This window comes from Myotis yumanensis, unplaced genomic scaffold, assembly GCF_028538775.1.
Source record: "Myotis yumanensis isolate MYYU_CA2020_CCGP unplaced genomic scaffold, mMyoYum1.0.hap1 SCAF_8, whole genome shotgun sequence".
Lineage (NCBI taxonomy): Eukaryota > Metazoa > Chordata > Mammalia > Chiroptera > Vespertilionidae > Myotis > Myotis yumanensis.
Window position 1 is genome coordinate 79053441 of NW_027223759.1, and position 23464 is coordinate 79076904.

At 43.0% G+C, this 23464-nt stretch overlaps 1 protein-coding gene across 1 annotated transcript in view; it reads left to right on the forward strand.

Annotated features, from left to right (window-relative positions):
* Positions 1-23464, forward strand: part of NCKAP5 (NCK associated protein 5) — an 873870-nt gene that overhangs the window by 828832 nt on the left and 21574 nt on the right.

Sequence of the window (23464 nt, forward strand, 5' to 3'; positions counted from 1 at the left end):
GCCAGGGCTAAAGGGAAGCTAGGCAATGGGTCTGAAGCTAAACACATGAGCAATGAATTAGATGACATTTCATTTGTGAAAATGTGTGTGTCCCTCAGCCTCAGGCAGGGGCAGCAGAGGAAGTGTAACTTGGCAAGCCTCCCGGGCAGCCCACAGCCTGCAGGAGGATGGCTTTTTGTAGAGGTCGCCCATAATCCAAGGAATACCTCCAGTGCTCACACTGGATCATCCAGCCTCCAGGCTCTCAAACAGGGGGACTGTGTCCCCAGGGGACATTTGGCAGTGGCCGAAGACATTTTGGGGTGGGGGAGAACTGCTATGGGTGTGCAGAGCCCAGGGATACTGCTAAGCACCAGATAATCATAGGGAAGCCCCAATAACCAAGTTATCCTACACAGAATGTCAGTAGTGCCCTAAGAAGCCAACAGATTGACAGTTAGGCATCAGAAATGTCCGATGGGAGGGACAAGCTGTCAATATTTGTGACAAAGTGTGATAGCAGCCAATGCCGTTACCTGCCCAGCAGGCGCCCCAGGCCTGGCCAGCACCTCCTTGGATGGTTAGGATGCTTGTCCCTGAGGGGCTTTGAAAGGGAAACTCATGCTCCCTCTGGCCTTTCACACTTGGCCTGGGATTCTGTTAGGGTGCCTTTGTCCAGCGCTGGGGGGTGTGAAGTGGTGACACAGCACAGAGTACTTGAGGCTGCTGCACATTAAGTCTTATTAGTATTTAATTTCTGTCTCTTAGAGAACCTGGGCCTCAAGGAGGTGCGAATCTTTCACAGGTTTGTAAGAAACCCAAGGACAGGTCACTCTCACTCTGCTCCTGTGAAGCAGGTGAAGTGCAATTAGGTCAAACATGAAGGAAAAACATAGTAGACAGGGTTTGGGTTTCCTTGGGGCCCTTAGAGTTGCATGTTTGGCTAAAAGCACAGTGACATTTGGAAAGGCTCCCTTGCCTGACCTCTTCCCATCGAATGGCTAAGCCTAGAAGATTAACGTCAGTCTCGGAACTAAGAATGTGGGTTCGGCGGAAGGAGCTGTGTTAGAGAAGTGGGTAGGTGCAGGCAAGAAAGGGCTTGGGATTCAGGCAAAGTCTTGAAGTAATTAAAGTGAGCAGCAGGAGAATAGCAGGTGCAGATCTTTGCGGTGTTGGAGGAAATTGCTTAGAGTGCTTTGTTCTCAGATTTCAAGGATAAAGGAAGAGACCATTTCCAATATTCTCCCATTCCAACTGCCTCTCCCCAACCAGCCAAAAACCTAGAAACAGACACATATACTATACAACCAAGCAAACAGACACATATACTGTACAACCAAGCAAATGAGCTCAGGGGAAAAACAAAACAAAACAAAACAAAAACAGGTTTCTTTCTAACCCAGGAGTTTTGCTAAGAAAAATGTCCAGCATTTTGCAGTGAATCACAAAACTGCATGCTCTCCCCATACCTCTTAGAACCTGGAACCCAAAAGCCATGGCCATTTGGCTAGATGTGGTCAGCATGCCCATCATTGGGAGTTAGGACGCCTGGCTCTGCGAACAGGCTTTGTGATCCCAGATGAGTAATGTTAGCCTTTCTGAGCCTAAGTTCCCTCGGCCACACAGTGCCCACACTGCCTTCCTCTTGTGGAGAACTCAGATATGACAGATGGGATAAGGCTTGCAGCCTGCACAGTGCCAAATAAATATGAGAAGTATTATGGTAAATCGACTGAGAGAGAACAGTTCCTGGAATTTGAGGTTGAGTATATTAGAAGAGGGGAGGGAGCCCAGGGAACTTGCACACTGGGGTCCAAAATAAGGTGAAGCTAAAGCCCCAGAAAGGTACGCCTTCCTCATAAATTAGCCGGGGTTATACAGTTTCATTAAGGGCCATATCATATTATCTTTATCTGCTGTTAAAATGTAGTGGAAGTAAGAAAGAACTGATGTAAAGTTTCCTGAAACAAGCCTAACAATGTTCTCCTTGCCTATTATTTGTTTTCACAATGAGTAGCAATATCCCAAGCTATCACTCAGCATCATTTTCGGATTTAATTACATGGGAACCAGAAATATAGCGAGGCTAGGTCATCTGGGGAAAAGTTCCATTTTTAATTAGACTAGAAATTTTATTATAAATAAATAAATCAGCTCACCCTTTAAGGACTTTAATTAGAGAAGAAGACCACATCCTTCCCATGGTATTGGGCAAGTGGGCTCTCCACCCTGTGCAGAGAAGTTAATGGTTGGCTCCCAGCTCCCCAATCAGCTTGCTTCTCTGTTTGTGAGCCCCCAGAAGCATCGTGAGGAATGCTTCTTCCACCCGCATCTTTTTTACTATTTTAAAACTTCTGTCCCCTTTTCTCTTGGTTTGTGTGGCCCATCCTTAGCTATATCATGTCACTTTGACCGTTTTCATCCTGGGATGCCCCCTCTGCCCCCGCCACACACACACACACACACACACACATTCCAGCAGCCTCCAGGTATCTTCCTGAGTTTGGTGAGGATTCCATGAAAGGAAAGGCTAAAGCAGTGGTTCTCAACCTTCTGGCCCTTTAAATACAGTTCCTCATGTTGTGACCCAACTATAAAATTATTTTCGTTGCTACTTCATAACTGTAATGTTGCTACTGTTATGAATCGTAATGTAAATATCTGATATGCAGGATGGTCTTAGGCGACTCCTGTGAAAGGGTCGTTCGACCGCCAAAGGGGTCTCGACCCACAGGTTGAGAACCGCTGGGCTAAAGGGTCAAACTTTTTCGGGAAGGCTCAGAGCCACGCCAATATTGTTCCATGGCCCAGGAAATCCTTGCAATGTGCACAAGGACTCAGATACCCAACCTGAAGTAAGCACATGTCTTTTTGGCCATAACTTACTAGTGATCTCCAGCAAGTGTACTCTTTCTCTCCTTCCGGCCTGTGTCAAGCTGGATACCTTCCAGACCCCCCCAAGCCTGGCGTTCTACCACTTGAGCAAATGCTATAGTGACTTGGATGTCAAGCTTTACGCTTCAGCATGCAGTAGTCTCTGCCATTTGAGGAGATTCTTGGAGTGTTTCTCAGGTATCATTTAAATTTTTGATTTTATTGTTTGGATCACAGAAGTCTCTCTCCTGACTCTGCATCCCTACCCCCATATAGGTTAACCATTTCAACCATTTTTATTGGTTTCTGGTTCATCCTTCCAGTCTTTCTTTGTGCAAACTAAATGAATGCCAGTATATATTTCATAGATAAGAGGAAGCATAACATATACACTGTTCTGAAGCTTGTTTTATTTTCTTCCATCTACCAGTAGATCCTGGGACCATCCCATGTCACTAGGTAACAGTTTCCCTGCTCTTTTCACAGCGACATCGTGTGGCTGCGCATTCTTAACGTGACTAGTCCTCTAAGGAACAGAGTCCCAGAGTCTGGAGTATTAGTCAGAAAGCTTACGTGTTTTTGGAGGAGTTGTTCTCTTTTCACATCCACCTGCAGTGACTGACATGTCTGGCTCCCCAAAGTCTCGCCAACAAATTTAAGGTCACACTTTTGTGTTCTGCCAGTCTTCCATAGGAGAAATGATTTTCCAGTGTGGCTTGAATTTGATTTCTCTTATTAAGAGTGAGGTTGTTTAAATCTATTTAAATGTCATTTGTGTTTCTATCTCTGGGAATCATCTGCTAGTGACCTTTGCGCAGTTTTTTACTGGGTTGTTAATCTCTTCCATCTCAATTTCTAAGAGCTTTTTAAAAGTTAGGGAGAGTATTCCTTCGTTTTTGATACAAACTCTAAATGTTGTTCCCAGTTTTTCATTTGCTTTAGATGTTACTTGTGATGTTTTTACAGGGTAGAAGATTTTATTTTCATGTGGTCAAAGTCATCAGTCTTTGTTTTATGACAAGCCCTTCCCCAAAGTTATAACAAAATGTTATAAAAATAAAACAAACAAATAAACCCACCCCATGCTTCCTCTAGTACCCATACAGTTTGAATTGTTGTCTTTATATATGGATCCAACTTTTTATTTAATTTGACTATCCAGTTGTTCCAAGTCAGTTTTATTTTAAAGAGGTAATTTAGCAAATGGAAGATCAATCAGTTTTTGTTTGTTTGTTTTGATGACCAGCTGTGAAGGAGACAATTTGGTAACTGGGTAAAATGAGAAGATCCCAGTTTCATCCATGACAATGATTTAACCGCCTAGCCTAAGCCTTTTATCTGCACATTCTGGAGTTTGCTGTCACTCATTTCACCATCAGGTCTAATTAAGGAAAAAATGATCACGGGAGCCATGCCCACGTACAGGAATGCCTTTGTTTCCAAGGGCCTCTGGTTCGTTCGTGGACTGCACTATCCTATTACTGACTGGTTTTAGGAGGACTTGTATTGCAGGCCTGAAGATGGGCAAGGAAAGAAAGTTAGGTGTGCAAGAGAAGGCTCCCGGGCCATTCAGGCAGAGTGACACTTCCCCTTTGGCCATGGCTAGGAGAATGCTCAGTCAGTTTTTGTTGCAGACTCATCGTGAATCATCACTAGGTGCTGTGGGAAATAGAGAGGAAACATGAGACATGGTCCTGCCCACAGAGGGCTTACAGGCTATTTGTCATGAGAAGAAACTGGAAATTTTGAAAGCATTTAACACTACCAGCAGCATATAAATAAGTTCCCAAAAGTGTGGTACAGAGACCCCCACCCTATCAGTGCCTGCTTATCCCCTCTCATAACTACTTCTCTGTGACTTTACATAATGGCCAGATGAAGACTTATTCTCCCATTTCAAATGGACGAGATCATTTCAAAGTCAGAACTCTAGATGTAGGCTTATGCCCTTGCTCTGTGATGCCCTACTTCACTAGTCTTACCATGACCACCAAATTGGCATTATCCTTGTGGCCTTCCCCACTTGATTTTGGTTTGGAGTTTGGAGGTGCCAGATGAGGCCCAGCTGTGAAGCAATGCAAGCTGCTGTGGGACCTTGGGCCTTCTTTTGGATGTTCTGGGTCTCTCTGATCCAGCTGCAGTTAGTTACATAATTTTAGATTGCAAAGGGCCAGGGCATTCATATGCAAAAGCCTCTGCTCACAGCTTGGGTGGGGTGGGGTCTCAGGGAATCAACAGGGCGGAGCAAACAGCTACGGCTGATCCTCAGCCCTGCCCTAAGAGGCCCCGGGGCCTCACAGTTCCATGGTAATTGCTGCAAGCACCTCTGAGAGAAAGCCGTCCTCAAGTTTTGCCCGATGCCAGACAGTCCAGTTTCTCCCCAAATGAGTTTGGGTCCCCAGAGACTCATCCGGAACTGGAGTTCAGAGCAGTCGGGAGCTTGTGTCTCCCTCCCGATTAAAAAAGACAGCCCTGTCCTCAGTTGCCAGCCCTTTCTGCATGCGCCTCCATACCTCTGCACTTTACTTCCATACCTCCTCTGAGTCTCAGTGTGCTTTTCTCTTTCCTTCTATGTAGTTGTAGAATTTCCACTCGGCCAGCCTTCAGGTGGTTCTGGATGATGTTCGTTTTATCTTTTAGTTGTATTTTTGAAGTGGTTGTGCAAGGCAGCAATTTCCGGTGTTTACCTATGCCGCCACCTTGGTTTCTCCATAATTGCAGGATTTAAATGAGACAGTGTGTGCAACATGCCTTTTTGAAAGATGCCCTTTCAATGCTGCTATTATTATTAATTAATTTACCAAGAAAGGCTCAGTGAGGTGTAGCTCTGGTGGAGAGCAGTGACCGGAGCCAGGAAGGTTTCTCTTCTTGTACCCAAAGTGTAGTAATGGAAGGTTTTCTGAGAAAAAAGGCAAGCGCACAGTGGGACAGGGGATCCTTATTCTATGCACTCTCAGATTCACTTCTGTCCTCTTTATCCAGAGCAGCACTCACGTGTTTCTGGAAGTATAAGCAACATCAGGACTGAAAGTTTTATTCACCATTGTGTCAACAGTGCCTAGAACAGTGCTAGGCACCCACCGTGCAGGCACCTAGTGAATATTTGTGAAAGGCATTGGTCCTGAAATAAGTCATTCTCTTCACAAAAACGCAGGTGCATTTTCAGAGCAAAGCATAATGCAGTAGAATTTCTGGGACCTTTATCAAAAGGGGGGGGGGGGGGAATGTAAAAAAAGTTTTTAAAAAATTATCACTTCAGTGCTATAAAATGTCTCTTTAGTTCTCCTTGGGGTGCGAAGTTCACACACATAATACAGTTAAATTACAAATGTTATTCGGTATAATACCAGTTGGATCATAAGATGAACAAAATTATGGGCTAAAACAGCTCTTTAAGTTCTGCGTTTGTTAAAGAAGAAAAAGCAAAATGAGTTTAATTCCTTGGTCCCAGAGTGAGATGATATTTAGCTTGGATAATACTCCTGGATGTACAACCCACTATGTCAAATTATATTTTTCCTTTTTCTTCTTTCTTTGAATTGATTTCTAAAATCTGCAGGGCTACTGAGCATTCTTTTTTAAAAAAAATTGATAATGGCTTTGGGTCTAAAAACACCTGTTTTTCAAGTTACATTTAAGGGCAAGGTTAGTATGGAATACTATGAAATGAATATATGAGTCTAAAAAAAAATCTCCAATCAATGTTGACTTGAAGTGATAATGAAAGACATTCTTGTCTGTTGACTTGAAGTGATAATGAAAGACATTCTTGTCTTGTGGTTAGTTTTTAAAAGGGATACTGCCGGTGTTTCTCCATTTAGGATGCTGCTGCTTGTTGTAACACTTTTATTTGTTTTCAGTAGATTAATTTTATCAGGTTAGAGACATTCTCTATTAATCCTAGTTAACTAAAAATTTGATTTATGTATTCATGTTGAATTTTATCAAAAAGTATATATACATTGACTGGGATGATTATATAGTTTTACCTTAATCTAGTAATGAAGTAAAATATAATTATATATTTTAAAAATTAAACCGGACTTAGATCCTTGGGATAAAGTTAATTTAGTTATGATTTAGTATATTTTGTATATATATTGGTAAATTTATTTAGCTAATATTTTGCTTAAGATTCCTACACCTATATCTATTAAACCATTTAATTATTCATTACCATTAACCCATTTCATTAAATGGGTTGAAATGGCTTGGTGTTATTTTCTTTATTTTGTACTTTCTTAGACTTTTCTATCAAAGTAATACTGGTCTTATAAAATGAGTGGTGACTATTTCCTTTTTTTCTGTCCTTTTTGAGAAATTGTCTAAGTTAGAATGATCTAGTCTTTGAATGTGTGAGAAAACTTATCTGTAAATGTATGGACCTGGTGTTTTCTTTGTGAAACTAACTGCTTCAATGTCATTAATAATTATAAAACTTTTCAGGCTTTTTATTTTATCTTCTGTCAATTCTGATAATTATATACATTTTTATGGGGCTATGTAAATTATTTAAACATTTTTCACAAATGTGTGGGAAATCTGGCAATTATGTACCTTTTACCCTCAAATGGTAAGAGACTTAGTTTATAGATCCTAGAAATCCCTCTGTAACTCAGAGATTTCTGCCCTGAGGGTCTCAGAACCATAGTGACCCTGGGAGGACATGATGGAGCGGCTTGGGAGTCACAGCTGAAGGTGACCTCCATAATGAAACTTAAGGGCATGGGGGTACAGTTCCCTTGATGGTGATGGTGTTAGGGAGATATGATGACAAAAAAAAACAGAAAGTAACAAGACTTAGAAATCAATAACTGTTTTGTAAATGGTGGAACAGACGACAACTTCCCCACGTTGTGTGAGCCTTGGGGAGTGTTTGGATTCAGTCCAGACTCTTAGGGGGAGATAATTGTATCTCTGGAGCTCTCTCACTCTCAAGATTGACCTGTTTATGGCTTGTTAGTCTCGCTCCTCCACCTCTCTCTCTGAGGCCAACATCACCTACAATGTTTCCCCATCACCTGGAAGGGGAGAGAAGGAGCTGGAGCTTCTTTTAATTTCTAGGTTCTTGACATCTAAAAAAGCAGCTGTCCTTCCTCATGCCCATCATAAGGCTACAAATTTGCACTGGCTGGGAGGGCCTTGGAGAGCAGACCACTCCACTCCATCCCGGGCCTCTCTGCGTTTTCGTGTGTGTGTGGCAGACACTGTCCATGATTACTCACCCTCATCTTGATCTGGAAGGGAGTAAATGCGTTTCCTCAAATGGAAGGACACATTGTCTTATTCCCTGCCACTGTTAAATCTATGCAGTTCACTTAATTGGAGAATTCCAGGTCATTTGTCAAAAGATCGGACAGATGTAGCCATTGTGACTCACACCACAGCACAAAGTACAGCCGTCCCCATATCATTTGTCATCATACATTCTTCATCCCTTTGACTTCCAAAATGGAAATTTAGGTTAGATTCCAAGTTGCCTCCAGTCACCTCTGGGAAAACCAGTGTTTTCCTGGAACCTCACCATTTTTATCTTCGGGATAAAAGAAAGGTGCATTGAATGTAGTCAAATTGTGGAGGGAACAGCCATAGATAAGGCGGCATTTTTCCTGGAGATGCACACCATGCGTGTTTCTCTCTGTGTACCAGCTCCTTGAGAACAGAAATGCATCGGAATCCCTGTGCTCAGCCCCCAGCACAGCATCTGCCACAACTGTAGGGACTTCCTCTGTGTTTGCCCACACTTTTAAAATATAGTCATAGCACCTCCTATTCCTGAACCATAGCTTGAAGGAAGGAAACAGGAAAGGGGTCCTTCAGCCGCTGATGGAACAGGTTGGTTTTGTAATTGATTAGCAATGAGAGCTTAGCTAAAACCATCTTCTCTGGGTCTTAAGATTTTTCAACTGAAAAAAGACATTACATCAGAGGGTTAGTCATAAGAAAACCTTTTTAGTCATAAGAAAAACTTTCTTTTGCAAGCAAAATATTACAGAGACCCAAAATGTAAAACAGAACAAAATACAAAATGTTTGTAATGTCAATGAAGCAGGTTTGGTGGGCACAGATGGTGCCCTGCCTCCCAGGTCACTGTGGTGTGGTATAGATTCCAGTGGTCATTTTATAAGAGGTTCCTCAGCCCTATGTAGACCTCAGAATCCTCTAATAGAGTTGCCATATTGAACAAATAAAAACACAGAACATATAGTTAAATTAGAATTTCAGATAAGCAACGAAATTATTGTTTAATATTTACCTAGGTGTCCAAGTTTGCCCGGTGTCCTGTGTTTTATCTGGCAATGCTACCTAAGGAGCTTTTAACCAGCTGAATTCTAGACCAATTAAATCAGAACTCTGGGTGGGGTGTTCCCATTAGGATGACTGAAGAGCCCTCTGAGAGATTCTAATATGCTCCCAGGAGGGAGATCTACTGAGCTCTGAAAACTGAAGTGGATTATCTGTGAAGCGACTTCCATTTCTAAAACTGAGCAATTCTAAGCAGATCATAATTTGTATTTTTGGAATTTCTAAAGTAGTTCTCCTCAGGAGAAAGACCACATCGTATCCCCTGGCCCAGCAGGTGGGGGGTCGGGGCGGGAGAGGTGACACGTGTGTTAGTGCTGCTGAATTACGTCCAGAAGAACCGAGTCTCCACCTACACTTCTGGTGCTTACAGCCAGGTTTCTAGAACTGTCTCCGCTGTCCCACTGAGAGTGCAGGGTGGAGAAGTGGGCACCCCCGCCACTCTGCTAGCAAGGTCTGGGTGTGCTCTCCAGCTTTGACACCACTGGGCTCTGTGCTTAACTTTCTTCTTCTGTGTAATGGGCATAACAGAAAGAGAAGAGTTGTTATTCCTTTAGCTTCTAAAAGGTGGCAGGCAAGCCCTCTGTATTGATCACGGCTCATCTCAAACTTGGGTGTATATCAGGATCACATGGAGGCCTATTAATACACGGGTGTCTGGCCCCCACCCTCCAAGTTTCTGGTTTCAGTGCATCTGCAGTGGGGCCTGAGAAACTGCATTTCTGACTGGTTCCCAGGTGCAACCGATGCTGCTGGTCTAGGGATTGCACATTGAGAAATACTGCTTTCCTGCTACTCCGCAGCATTCCCATCCTAAATACAATAAAACCACACCTTAGAAAAGTCCATATTCATACCAGGGTCTGCCAAGACTGTCTGCCTTCTGTGCTCTGAGAGTTATTTTGAAGACTAAAGCAGGTTGTGTAATTTTTGTAATGGGTGATTTTGAGTTTTTAAAGATAAATATACATTTTAAAAGACAACTAATTTGGTCTTTTTTTAGAAGGAAAAGAAGAGCAGGTGTCTGTGTATGATGAGGTCCTAAAATGTGTGAACTCCAAAACCCCATCAGATTGGATGACAGAACGCTACCATACGGCTGCATTACGGGTGGGGGCTGTTTGTCCTGTGCAGTTGTGCTGCTGGTTCCTGAGGACGAGGTCTGGGTAGCCCATTAGCATATTCTTACCAGCAAAAGGCTCGGAAGTGGGAAGGAGCTCCTGCAACACAGGGTTTGCAATACGGGCTAATAAAAGGCACACAAGGACAGTTTACTCATGAAAGTTTGAAGCCACTGTTGATGTGTTTCACATTTGAACAAGCAAGCAGAAAAACAAACCTACACAAGGATGAGCAGTCTTTAAAAGAAGGAAATGTGGAAGTCTGATGGGGAAGGAAACATTTTCCCTAACAACGAATTTGGAAACCAAAAAGACTCTTTCTTTCTCCTGTTGACTTAGAAACAGCCATTTCTCTATCTTTCTTGAATCCTTTTAGTTTCCCAAATGGTTCCAACTTATATTTAAATAAAAAGTCATTTCCCAGTTCTCTTCAGGCTGGAAAATAGATCAATTATATCAAAGTGAAAAATGTCATTGTATATACACTTAGCTTCCATCAGGACATGGAGAAAAAGATGGTACCTGAAGCTGACCTGTGGAGACCTCTAGAAAGGTCAATAGAAAACAATGGTGCAGTTTTTTCTACTTTTGTTGGTGTCCCCAGCCTTACTTTCATTTCTCAAGAAACCTAAAAAATTTCCAAACAGGAAATATATTCTAATATGGCATCTTCTCAGAGGTTTCAGCACTCCTCATAACAAAGAATGACAAAGGGGGTTGGGGCAGTGTGTAAGCTACAACCCTGTGATTTATTTTTTTATTTATTTTTTTTTAATATATTTTATTGATTTTTTACAGAGAAGAAGGAAGAGGGACAGAGAGTTAGAAACATCAATGAGAGAGATCGATCAGCTGCCTCCCGCACGCCCCCTACTGGGGATGTGCCCGCAACCAAGGCACATGCCCTTGATCAGAATCGAACCTGGGACCCTTGAGTCCGCAGGCCGATGCTCTATCCACTGAGCCAAACCGGTTCGGCCAACCCTATGATTTAAATACACAAAACACCCAAAGGGTGTTGTCCATTCAAGTGGCACTTGCCACAGTGCGTAGTCTGAACTGACCTGCATGCATTCTCAAGCACATCCTGATAGGCACCCCCCTGGACCAATTACTGCAGGTGACTGCTCTCTAAGGGACCTTGGTTAGAAGTATGGGGATGTGAGACCATCAGCCACCCTGGGCTCTATCTTGCCCTTTTGTAACTACTCTAGTGTGTCCTCATTTATGATGGTTAATGTGATCATTTTAAAGAGTTGCAAATTGTGAGCCCGGAGAATTTCTCCTTCATTTTCATTTTATCTCCTTTAATACTGAGAGCTTTTAAAATCTGTCTACATTTATGGCCAGTGAATATAGATGATTAAACTTCCTGATAGTGATTCCAATAAAAAGACTAAGAGTTCTGGAATCAGAAAGCCCTTTGCTTCCTACAGAAACTCCTTAACATTACTGAAACTCCGTTTTCTGGGCATAACAGAACCTACCTCCATTAAGTTGTGGGAATGTAAAGGAAATGGTGTATATGCAGCCTCTACCACAGTGCCTTGAACACAGGAACTATTCAATAAGTGGCAGTATGATCACTATCTCCACTAGGGCCAATTAGCTTTTAAGAAGAACAATAACATTAACAACTACTCACAAAAATTGGAACGTCCCAATTTCATAGGTGTGAGCTCCTAGGCATAAGCAGGACTGGACTCCATAGAAAGGATCAAACAGTGAGTAGAGAAATCTGTACTCACTACTGAACAATAGAAGCCATGAAATCGGTCCTCTGTGAGGTCATGATGGCCTCATACAGACATACAGAGCCAGTGCATTTGATTTGCTCAAAGTCCATGTAAACAGATATTTGCTACTTTAAAATAGGTTCATGCACCCTCACATTTGCTGCAGACTAATTGCACTGAGTGCTGGATTTTAAAAACAAACCAGGATTTTTAAGTTTGGGCTTGTGTGAAGCAAAAATACTCACGGGAAAGTTAACTGCTAGCGTAGGTGGTATTTTGAAACACATGTAATCTTCAATAGAAAAAAGAAATTTAACAAAGCTAGGAAGAAGGGTATACACCTCTGAAATGAGATGCTTTTAAAGATTTTTAGTTAAATGAAAAACAACTGGTCGGCAGGGAAGATGTAAAACTTTATGGTGGGTAAAAAGGTTGAAAGAATCAAATCGGGGAGAGGATGCAGATTTTCCTGATGGTGGCTAAGCTGGAGCTAACAGGGATGGCAAAAGTATCCCTGTATCTTGTTTCAAATATAGGCACAAATTTTCATTATAAGGCCCGAATCTCTATGGCTTTTTGTTTTGTTTGTTTTTAATGCATTTCCACCTAATGCACAAAACGTCATAGACCTAAGACTGGCCCATTTCCTCTTGAACAAGGCACTTCCATTGAGAATCTGTCATGCGTTGTCATTTACTTAGGGCTTATGTAAAGGCACAAGGTGGGAATCATGATCAGGAATCAAGCAAAAGATAAAAGGAATATCCAGGTTTAAAGGTCACTCCTCTGATCAGGATGCCATTGGCTCTGACATTTCCATCTTCCAGATTGTTTTCCCATCACCAACCAGGTGTCACTCTAGGCAGAACTCCCAATGCAGAGATGCTGCGGTTAATTCTGAAGCATCTGCTCTTGACCAAGAAAATCACAAATAGCCTTTCTGTTCCAAGAAGAGTCTTCTTCCATCATCAGCAAAGTTGGAGTCACAGCTTTATTGAGGACCCCGCTGGAGATGTGAGGATGAAGCCTGAGCTCACCCTCTACCCATATTTTTGGACCTGCCTGTCTGTTTTCCAAGACACAACAAGAACTCTATAGACAACCCATTTATATTTCACTTGATTTTAGAAAAAGTTTTCAAATGAGTTGGTCATACTCTGTTTATTGTGCCAGATGCTCCCCTCCCCAAGTTGGCATGAGTTTAACTTAGTCTATAACTCACTTATTTGGTTACCACACCTGACCAAGTGAAGGAAGTTAAGCCACTGATATTCACAGCCCACCAGGAGTATTCCCATAGTGCACTGTAGAGAGAAATTGTAGCTGGGAGTAGAATCCTGGGCCTAAATCCAGCATTTTCAAAATTTGAACAGAGAATTGAATTTGAATTTATTAAAAAAGGAAAACTACCAAAAAACCTTGGGACTAAAACTTTAAGAGTTTTGGGCCAAGTACACATTTCAAGGCAACGTGGACCACAATTTTCCACTCCTCATGGAGAGAGCCGACCCTGGGAAGGTGTAGCTGACACCAGCACAGCCATCATGCTGAAAGAAACATCTGTGAAATGTGGCATCACATAGCTGCTGATACTCTAAATATAACTTGTTTCCTTCCTGATTATTTTTCCTTTTCTAATGAAGCATTTTTAAATATTGTACAGAGCTAAGTAATCACCGTTTCATCATTTTACAAAGTGTAGAGTTAAGTTTTTATCTTCAGCATCCTGTTTTTAAGTCTAATAAAGAAGAAAAAAAGGCCATATAAAAAGTTTGCCCTCTTTCTATCAATCAGTTGAAAAACCTCATAAGTAATATTTATAAAACCTGAAATTTTAGTGTCTTCAAATGGCTCTTGTTGATGCGTAGTCCAGGGAGGACTTGTGTCAGCCGCCTAGAGTTGCCATAATGGGATGTAGTACCATTAACCAGGAGGCTTGAAAAAACAGATTCATTCTTTCCATTCTAGAGCTACAAGTCTGAAGCCAGGGCTTGGGCAGGGCCAGCACGCTCTCCAGCCCTCGGCCTTCTTGCCCTGAATCTGCACAGCCCAGTCTCTGTCATCACGTGTCTGCCCCCCTGTGTGTCTGTCTCCACAGGGCATATTCCTCTACGTGTGCATCCCCTTTACACCTCCTTCCTCTGTGCACATCTGTCTCTGTACCTCTTCTCCTCTTCTTATAAAGACATCAGTCATATTGGGTTGGGACCCACCCTATTCCAGTGTGACCCATCTTAACTTACATCTTAATTATATCTGCAAACACCCTTTTTCCAAAAAAGTCACTTTCACAGGTATCAAGGGCAAGGACTTCAACATATCTTTTCAGGGGACACAATTCAGCCCACAAGAGTACCCAAATCCAAAAAACTGAAGATGATAGGGTACAGGAATTAATAAGACTTTTTACTTCAGGAGGAAGAAATCAGCTTTGACCTACTGAGTTCTCAGGATTTTTTTGATATCATATCCCAAAGACAAGTGGTCATTCCTAGCAACAATTCTTGACCGGAAGAAGTAGTTGGTGGGTCAATAACCCTAGACATCTCTGATATATTTTTCTATCTTTTATAATTTAAACAAGCAAACCAAAGGACTTTATTCCCAGCCTGACTATCTGGTTCCCTTTAGCACATGAAGATTTGAAAATCTTTTCACATGACTTGGTAGTGCACTAACCACAGGTACTGAGGAGCAGTGCTGAGAAGTAAGGAAGGTAGGGGCATGCAATGGGGAAGAATAAATCATGGGACTTTCTCCCCAACCACAGTCCACTCATGAGCTCAGCTTGTGTTGTAACTACCAAGAAATATCCTGTTTTGCAGTGAGTGTCCATTTTGAAGATGTATATTGACTGATTTGAAAAGTGTTTGTATGTTTGGTCTTATTCTAATAATACAAGTAATTTTGTGTTGCTTGTTTTTCACAGTGTGATAGAGGTTCCTATCTTGTTATTCACTAATTCAAGAATATTTATAGAGTTCATAGTATTTAGTAGGCAGCATTCTAGATAATGAGGTTAAGATAAGTTAAAAAAAATAAAGTTCTGCCTTAATGGATTTTATGTTTTAGTAGAGAAGACAGATAATAAACAAACAAAATGTAATTAATTTCATGTAGTGATACCAGTTATTTAAAAATCAAGCAGAATAGGAAATAACGAGGATACTCTTCAGAGAGGGTGATTGAATGAGGCCTCTCTGAAGAGGGGTCTTGAAGAGGTTTGAATGAAGTGAAACACTGAAATGTGCCTGTTGGCAGGAGGAGCATATCAGCAGTGAGTACAGCAAGTGCAAAGGCCCTGAAGTAGGTGTCTGTGTTCCCAGACCAGTCCGGCTGCAGCAGTCACAGAGAGGAGGAGATTGGGGTGGAGGAGAATCCAGGAGCCAATCACATAGGCCCTAGAGGCTATGGGAGTAGCCTAGGGTTTCATTCTCAGCAAAGGGAAATCATTAGATGATTTCGAACAAGGGAGTGACGGGACATGATTTATTGTTTCTGGCTGCCCTACAGAGAATAGGCAAGGGCAAGGATGGAAGTGCCAAGACCACTTAGGAGACAAACCACTGCAGTCATCCAGGCAAAAGATGATGGTATCTTGACCTAACATAGCAGCAGAAAACAAATGGTGGAGAATGACCAGATTTAGGATATGTTTTCAAAGTAGAGCAGATAGAATTTGATCATTGGTCAGGGTCTAGAGTAAAATGGAAACCACTCTAGGTGTATCTATAGAAGAATTTTAATACAGACAATCACCCAGATGATGGAATAGCTGAGAAACTAAATAGGGGACAGGCAGGCAATCCAGAGGTTAGCAGGAAGTGACAGTCATTCCCTAGGGATAGAGGGACCATAGTAGAAGGTGACATTAAAACTCAGAAGTTGAGCCATCTAATGGGAGCTAACCAAGTGAGGGAGGGGCTATCTGGCAGGAGACAGAGCCCTGGAGGAGAAGCAACTGCTGCCAGGATCCCACAGCTCACAGAGAAGGGAAGAAATGCCTTATTTCACCCCTCCCCCCCCCTTTCCAGGCTCTGCCATTGACTTCCATTGGCCGAACCTCCCCAGAAGCCAGAGAAAGAGGAAGCCTGGGAAATGTCGTCCCCTATGATTCCTAGCAAAGTAGGGAAGGGGAGAAGAATGTACCACAGAACAAGCAGGCAATTTACCAGAGGACAGGTGGCTGTGAGGTATGAGAGAAACAGAGAAGTCCAAGATGACTTCAAGTTTCACATGTAAGACATCTATATACGTATCTCATATCGGCCACATATACCTACCCCATTAACATACAGATACTCTGACATGTAAATATATGTATATACTTAATATACACTTAATACACACACACATACACACACACACACACACACACACATACACACACACACACAGCAGGGATACCAAATGTCCTTTGTCTCAGATGCTGAGAACATTCAATGAGCAGAGATGGCCTGAGTTACTGTATTAAAAAGGGTCCTGAGGCTGTATCCACATTCAGGGAGGTGGAGTAGAGAGACCAGTAAACAGTCCCTGCTACATGCAATGGGGGAGGCGGTTGCCACAGGAGTGCCAGATGTTAGCCACATCTGCACTGAAGCAATGCCCTCCACACCTCGGAGGCAGGGTGACACGCCCTCACCTGTAGCGCTTTGCAAAGGATCTCTGCTATTGTCTTAAAGACAATGGTAGCCGCCTATTGTGATCCCTGTAGAAAGAAACAGCCCTGATTAAGCTGAAGTTTGTGGAAAATGGGTGTTCTCCATCCGGCTCTTCTCCTAGGAATTTAAAGAGAACATCACCTCTGTCAGTTTGGCCCAGTGGATCACCCAGTACACGTGAGCACACGTGGCAACTCCCACCAGCTGCGTTCCCTTTGTCCCTTCATCTTTCTGTAGATGCATCTAGGCCAGGGGTGGGCAAACTTTTTGACTCGAGGGCCACAATGGGTTCTTAAACTGGACCGGAGGGCTGGAACAAAAGCATGGATGGAGTGTTTGTGTGAACTAATATAAATTCAAAGTAAACATCATTACATAAAAGGGTACGGTCTTTTTTTTTTTTTAGTTTTATTCATTTCAAACGGGCCGGATTCGGCCCATGGGCCGTAGTTTGCCCACGGCTGATCTACAGGGAATGTTGTGTTCACTCATCGCCTTCTAATTACAACTCCGTGCCCTTCCACTTATTTCCCTGCCTGCTCTGGAGTCAACCCCTGCTGCTGACCGCCCCTCAGCAGCCAAGGCAAGTGCAGACGCTGGGATGTTCTGTGCCTCAGGCAGGCTTTTCATCTTGGATGGGAAATTCAAACAGGCATTATGAATTGATGAAGTGACGAAGTGATGGTCAAGGATCTCTTTGGAAAGAGGTTTTGAAATGAAATCAAGTGCTCCTGCACCCAGGAGCCAGGGCGTGGCCTCTCCTGTCTGTACCTCCCCGGGTGGGGGTAGCCCTCCTGCCAGCATGCTCATCGGCAGGCCGAGAGCGTGGTCCTCACCCCACTGTTGGTCTTCCCATGGCTCTTCTGTGTTGTGAAACCTGTTCCATCTCCCCAGAATGAGGGTTAGGGGGATTATCTTTAATACTCTGTTGTTGCCTCAGGTGAATATAAATTCTTGGTTTAACTAATTCAGATAGCAAATTTATGTGATTATTACCTCCAAATGAAAATCTTTTAATTTTTTTGTTTTTATCTCCAGTGGAATAACAAGTTATTTTATTATTCAAATGGGGCTCACTTCTTGCTGTTTTCAATATGATTTTTAATAAATATGTAAATTTTTAAATTAATTTACAGCATACATTGGGAAGTATGATTTTGGAAGTGACAAAAATGTGATGGATTGTAAAATTATCCCCCTTAAAATCATCAGTCATAGTGAACAGAATGTACTAACCTCTTATAATTGTACAGCTTTTTCTTCATCTTATCTTCTGTTAGGGACTCACTTAAAATTGATTAGAAAACAGTATCTTTCTTAGGCCATGATTCATTCCCAGATTAATTAGGTTTTCAGTTAATATTCCATCCTCGTATGGGATGGGAGCCAGTGGTGTATTGGAGTCCCTCAGAGTGGTGCTGCTTGCTGTTCCCAGCTGACCGAAGCCACCAGCACTAATCACTAACCACATTCCGTCCCCATAAGCAGGAATAGGTGTAGCCACACTTCCTTTCTGGCTTACAGCAAGAGATCCTCATTGGCTCTGACCAGAGACCAAATTGCAGAGAAGGAGGGTGATTCTTTTTTTTTTATTCCTTGCTTAAATGACATTTCTGTACCAGCCTCTGAAAGTATTAGGCGATGGTGTGAGTGTGTGGTTGTGTATGTGTTTGGTTGTATCTGTGGTCATGTGATTGTGTGTGTGAGTGTCTGTGTGGTTGTGTGTGAGTGTATATGTGTGATGGTGTGTTTAAGTGTGTGAGTGTGTGTGTGTAGTTGTGTGTGAATGTGTATGTCTGAGTGTATGTGTAATTGTGTGTGTTAATGTGTGAGAGTGTATGTGTAGTTGTGTGTTAGTGTGTGCATATTTGTATCTAAGTATCCATGCTTAGCAGGCCTGAACTGAAATATCTTTTTACAGAGATCCTTTTATGAAGTTTGCTAGTCACTTTAGGAGCAGCCTTGGGATTAGTATTATGATTTTAAAGAATGCTTTGATGCCACCCAACAGGAATACTGAAGAGACAGTTTGTCAGTAACTTCCTTAACACTGTTTCCAGGAGAAGTATTTTTTCTGGTCTCTTAAGAGAACTCTTGAGAGAACCGAAGTTACACATGACAAAGAAACACAGGCACTAGATCCAGCAAAGAGAAGCACCAGCCCACTCACCTTGGACTGAAACTCTGGGTTTTCAGGGCTGAAGAAAAGATAGTTAACCTCCCAGGCGCCTTCCACTCACTGCCACAGCAGGTGCAGTTCCAATGTGTGAAAAATCGCTCCCATGACCTTGGTCTTCTTCGGCCATATTGCATTTCTCCTCTGTGCACTGAAGGACCCAGCCAGGCCAAACACCCACGGAGGCGACCCTAAGGGTTCAACCACTCTGGGCCCCTCAAAAATGTACTGTATTCTCTCAGGACATCCCGTGTTCTTTAAAGTCATCCCAGCATTCCCAAACCTTCACTCTAAGGCAAATCCCACTGTATTTTGTGCACTTTGAGGATTTTTTTTCCTTCCCATAAGACTACTTGGATGTTGATAAAGCCTCACTAACATATTCAGCCTTTTCATTGCTAGATGACTGCATCCCCACTTATTTGGTGTGTTTGAAACCAACTTTGGTTTATGGCAATAGAAAGAAATGCTTCTTAAAAGTCGTATGTTAATCAAATTATTTTGAAAATCTAAATCTACTCTCTTATTTACTTACTGGGGAAGTCATTATCTCCACTTTCTAAGTAAAAGGAAACTTAAGTGTCCTCTGGGTAATTAGACCATCAACCACCCCTCGGGAAATGAATATTCCCTACCAGACAGTACACAATCTTGTCCTTGGAAGTCAATCACTTTCAAAAACAGGAGAGGGTGTTAGAGAGGTGAAGTATAAGCAAAAGTTATAGGGGAATAAAAGGTTGACCAGTAAGTAAGAAATATAATTCACATCTTTCCTTCATTCCACTAACCTTTATGGACCTTCTAGGTGTCAGGCTTGTCCTGGGCCCAAGGACTGCACAGATGAATAGGTCATAGGACCCGGGTGGGAGGCTGTGCCACCGCAACCTGTACACAGAACTAGGCTGGCTGGTGCCGGAAGCAGTGTGCACAGGGAAGAAGGGAGAACCAGGGAGCCGTGATCAAGACTCCTGGTCCCAAAAGGGTTCATAGGAGAGTCCCTCCTCCTGAGTCTTCAGAGATGAATGGGCATTGGCCAGCCTGAAGGCAGGGGAGGACATTCCAGAGAGAGGAAGGTGTGTGAGCCGGAACTGGGAGACACTGCCTGTCTGGGCTCAAAACTCAGCCTGTCACCATCCTCAGTGGGCTGGCTAAATAATGCACTTGATGCCTATCCACATGTTTTTAAGGTGTTGCTGAGCACTTTCGATTTTATCTCTAAGTCCTGGGCCATTCATATCCTGATGACTTGAGATTGCTCTCTTACCCTTGCCCCTGCACTGGCCGGGCACTGCCTAATTGAGCCCATTGATTCCCGAGCCTACATCTTTGAAATGACTTTCCATTTCATCACTGGCTTTTCATTTTGGCACAGAAAAAAAAAAATGCTAATCACTGGATCTGCCATGTTCCTAGATATTAATCTAAATACAATGTGTTAAAGAAAAGAAAAAAGCTTGTGCAGCTCATTTGATTGAGCGTCATCCCAAAAGGTCTCAGGTTCAATTCCTGGTCAGGGCAATTCCCAGGTTGCAAGGTTTGATCCCAGTTGAGGGGAATATGAGAGGCAACAGATCAATGTTTCTCTATCTGCTCCTCCCTTCCTCTTTCTCTAAAAAATTAGTAAAAACATTTAAAAAATAAATGTAAGAAGAGCCTTTAGACAGCAAGGGTATGCTGGGCAGAGATCCCCATATCTTTGGAATGCACACTGCCAGTCCTGGGAATGCACAGCTTCTTCATTGTGAAACTGGATTTGACGATTTCTTATCTTACACGTGAATAAGTTCAAAAGCTCTTATGGAAGAAAGGTGATGTGCACCTCCCCCTAGAAAAATACCCTAACACCTATTTTGCTGAGGATGTGTCCAAGGGAAATAGACCTGGCTCCCCCACCCATTGCAGCCAAGGAAAGGGTGGAAAATCTGTATGTGATTAGAAGAAAAGCATCTTCCATCTCCCTACTTTGGAGCAGGCGGTGGCCAGCTGGAGGGCTGGGTGTGAGTTTACAGACTTCAGAATGTTCTGTCACCTGTGATCCTAATGCTTAAAGGGGAGCTGTTGAAGTTTTGCTTGTTTGTTTTGTTTTGGGTTGTGGGTTGTTGTGTGTGTTTTGAGAGGAGTGGCAAGGAATTGAGAAGCCCCGTGGGGCGTTTAATGTCTGTGTACAGTGCACTTGCCCAGGAGGCAGCCTGTGGAATCAGGACCCTTTGCCAGTACTTGAGGCAGACACTGTTTGACTGTCTCTCGGTTTTCATGGGTTATAATACGGAGGAATCACATATTAATACAGATTGGTTTTGTTTGAGCCACACACTTGTTTTAAAAGTAAACATTGGGAAATTTCATGTAAGATTTCCAGATTTCTATTTCTCTTAAAAACCAGAAGCCTGGCAGCACTGAGCCCACATGCTCACAGGCTAGAACTGGGGTGCTCAGGTGGGGTGCTCAGAAACGGAGCGGGAACGCCCACTGGCTCCTCGAAGCTCTGGGGCCCTGGGTAGATGCTTAGCTCCTATGCCTCCCTCCCTGCTTGTATTAGTAAGTGGCATAATTAACAGTACCTGCTTCCTAGAGTTCTGCCCAAACCTTAGGGCAATTGCCAGTGCTGCAGAGGGATTTGCTAAATAAGCAATAGCTGCCCCTCTCAATGGGACGAGTGCACTGAAGCTCAACACAGCCCCACCCCCGACTCATGCCATTCAGGCCTTTGTGCTTCTGTCACACCCTCCCAGTGCCCCAAGACAAGGAGCTTTCTTCCCCGGGTTCTAACCAGGCCATCCACCAGCCATCTGTGGGAAAAAGGGAGGCGTTTCAACAAAGGTACGAAGGAGTCTGAGGGCAATTTATGGCAAGGATCTTGTACTCACTCTTGAAGTTAAAGTCTGTGTCTTCAGTTGTCCACAGACACCTAAGTACAAGAGCCATTAAAAGGATGGATGGACAGATGGCTCTGCCCTGGAAAGCTGGGCCTGTACTCACGCGACCCCCAAAGTGCTTGAATCATAATCATGGGGACGTTGCTATTTCAACGGCAGCTCTCTACCTGGTCTGTGAGACATTGCTTCCATGGGAGAATGAGAGACAGGTGCTTCCGACTCCCTGAGCATCTGCTGCTTAGTGTGAAGGGGAGCATGGGGGAGGAAGGGGGGATGCATTAGTATCCATCCTTTCCTCGAGGTGTTCTCAAGTCAGAAGGTTTAAAGTGTGCTCCACCTGTCACCAGCCAACATCCATTTCCAGCAGTACTGGGTGAAGGGCTTAGGCTTCTCCTTCAAGGCCCCCCAAGGACACTGCCCCCATCGTCCTTTGGGTGGCTGGTCACACATAAACATGTGCAGCTCCGTCCCACTTGGAGCATGCTCTGCCCATCCGGGGTGAACAGACACTTTCACAAACATTTTTCCCTGTGCAATGTTTTCCTTGAGGCAGGAGAGAGTCCCTCTCATTATTTATCTTGAGAGTTTGAAAAGCCTCCTTTGAGGAGGTCATTGTCTGCAAGGGCAAAATAATCATAGGATTTCTGGACAAGCTGGTAAAAGAAAAATGATTCATTATTTCAAGAATTATTTTGCCTTCTCTCCCCAAAATGGATGAAGGCTTCTAACAATCTGGAAGAGGGAGCAAGGCTTAACTTTAAAGGGAAAAGAGGTTCAAACATTACATTTTTAGCTCCACCACAATATAACACGGGTCAAGGCGGTCCGTCGGTCACCCCATGGTCTTCTGGTTATTGTACCAGTCCCTTTATAGAGAAGGCCTGCCTGCCCCCCTTCCCTTCTCATCCATGTGGGCTAATGGGCTTGGGAGACACTTTTTTCTTTGGTTCTATTCAAACAGTATCCCCTCCTTCTGGTCCTTTTTAGAATGTCAGAACAGATAACATAACTCATTCATACCGATTTATCCTGACCCGCATGTTCTTATCCTGCCATGCAAAACTGTGCATCTTCACAGCACAATACATTGTACTGATGGGGGCTGTGGGTGTGGGTGTAACTGCTTACCTGCATGGGTAGTGTGATGCAGTAGACCAAAAGGCAGTCTATTATATAATTAATGCATGCATGTCTGGTACCGAGGCACTTATTATGTTGGGTTATTTTGGCAATCAGCTTTGTTTGGCATTAGTGCAAGCCAGATACCCAGAATGAGGCAGCGTGACTGATAAAGACACTGAATTTTAAAATGAAAACTGCAGAGGCTGAGCGATCAATATGACCTTGGCTACTCACAAGCCAAATAACTTATGGAAATAATGTAAAGGCCCCGGGAACTATTTTGCCTAACGGAAAGGTTTTAAATAATATTTTAAGAAAATCAAAAGCAAACATCCTCTGGACCTTCTTTGCAGATTAGATCTGAAATGAAAGACCCAGAGTAACACAATTAACTATTGATTTTGTTGATCCATATTTAATTCACATAGCAATCAAGTTGTGTTTACACAGTCGTGTGGGGCAGACATTCTTCACTGGGAGCAAGGCACCTTTCGCTTTTACATTAATTTAAAGATTAAATTGTTCAGTGCATGTGAGACAAAAATATAGTTTATTTTTGTTGTAGCGGATGGCTGACTTAAACCTCATAAAGTGGCATCAGTCAGCTTAGGTG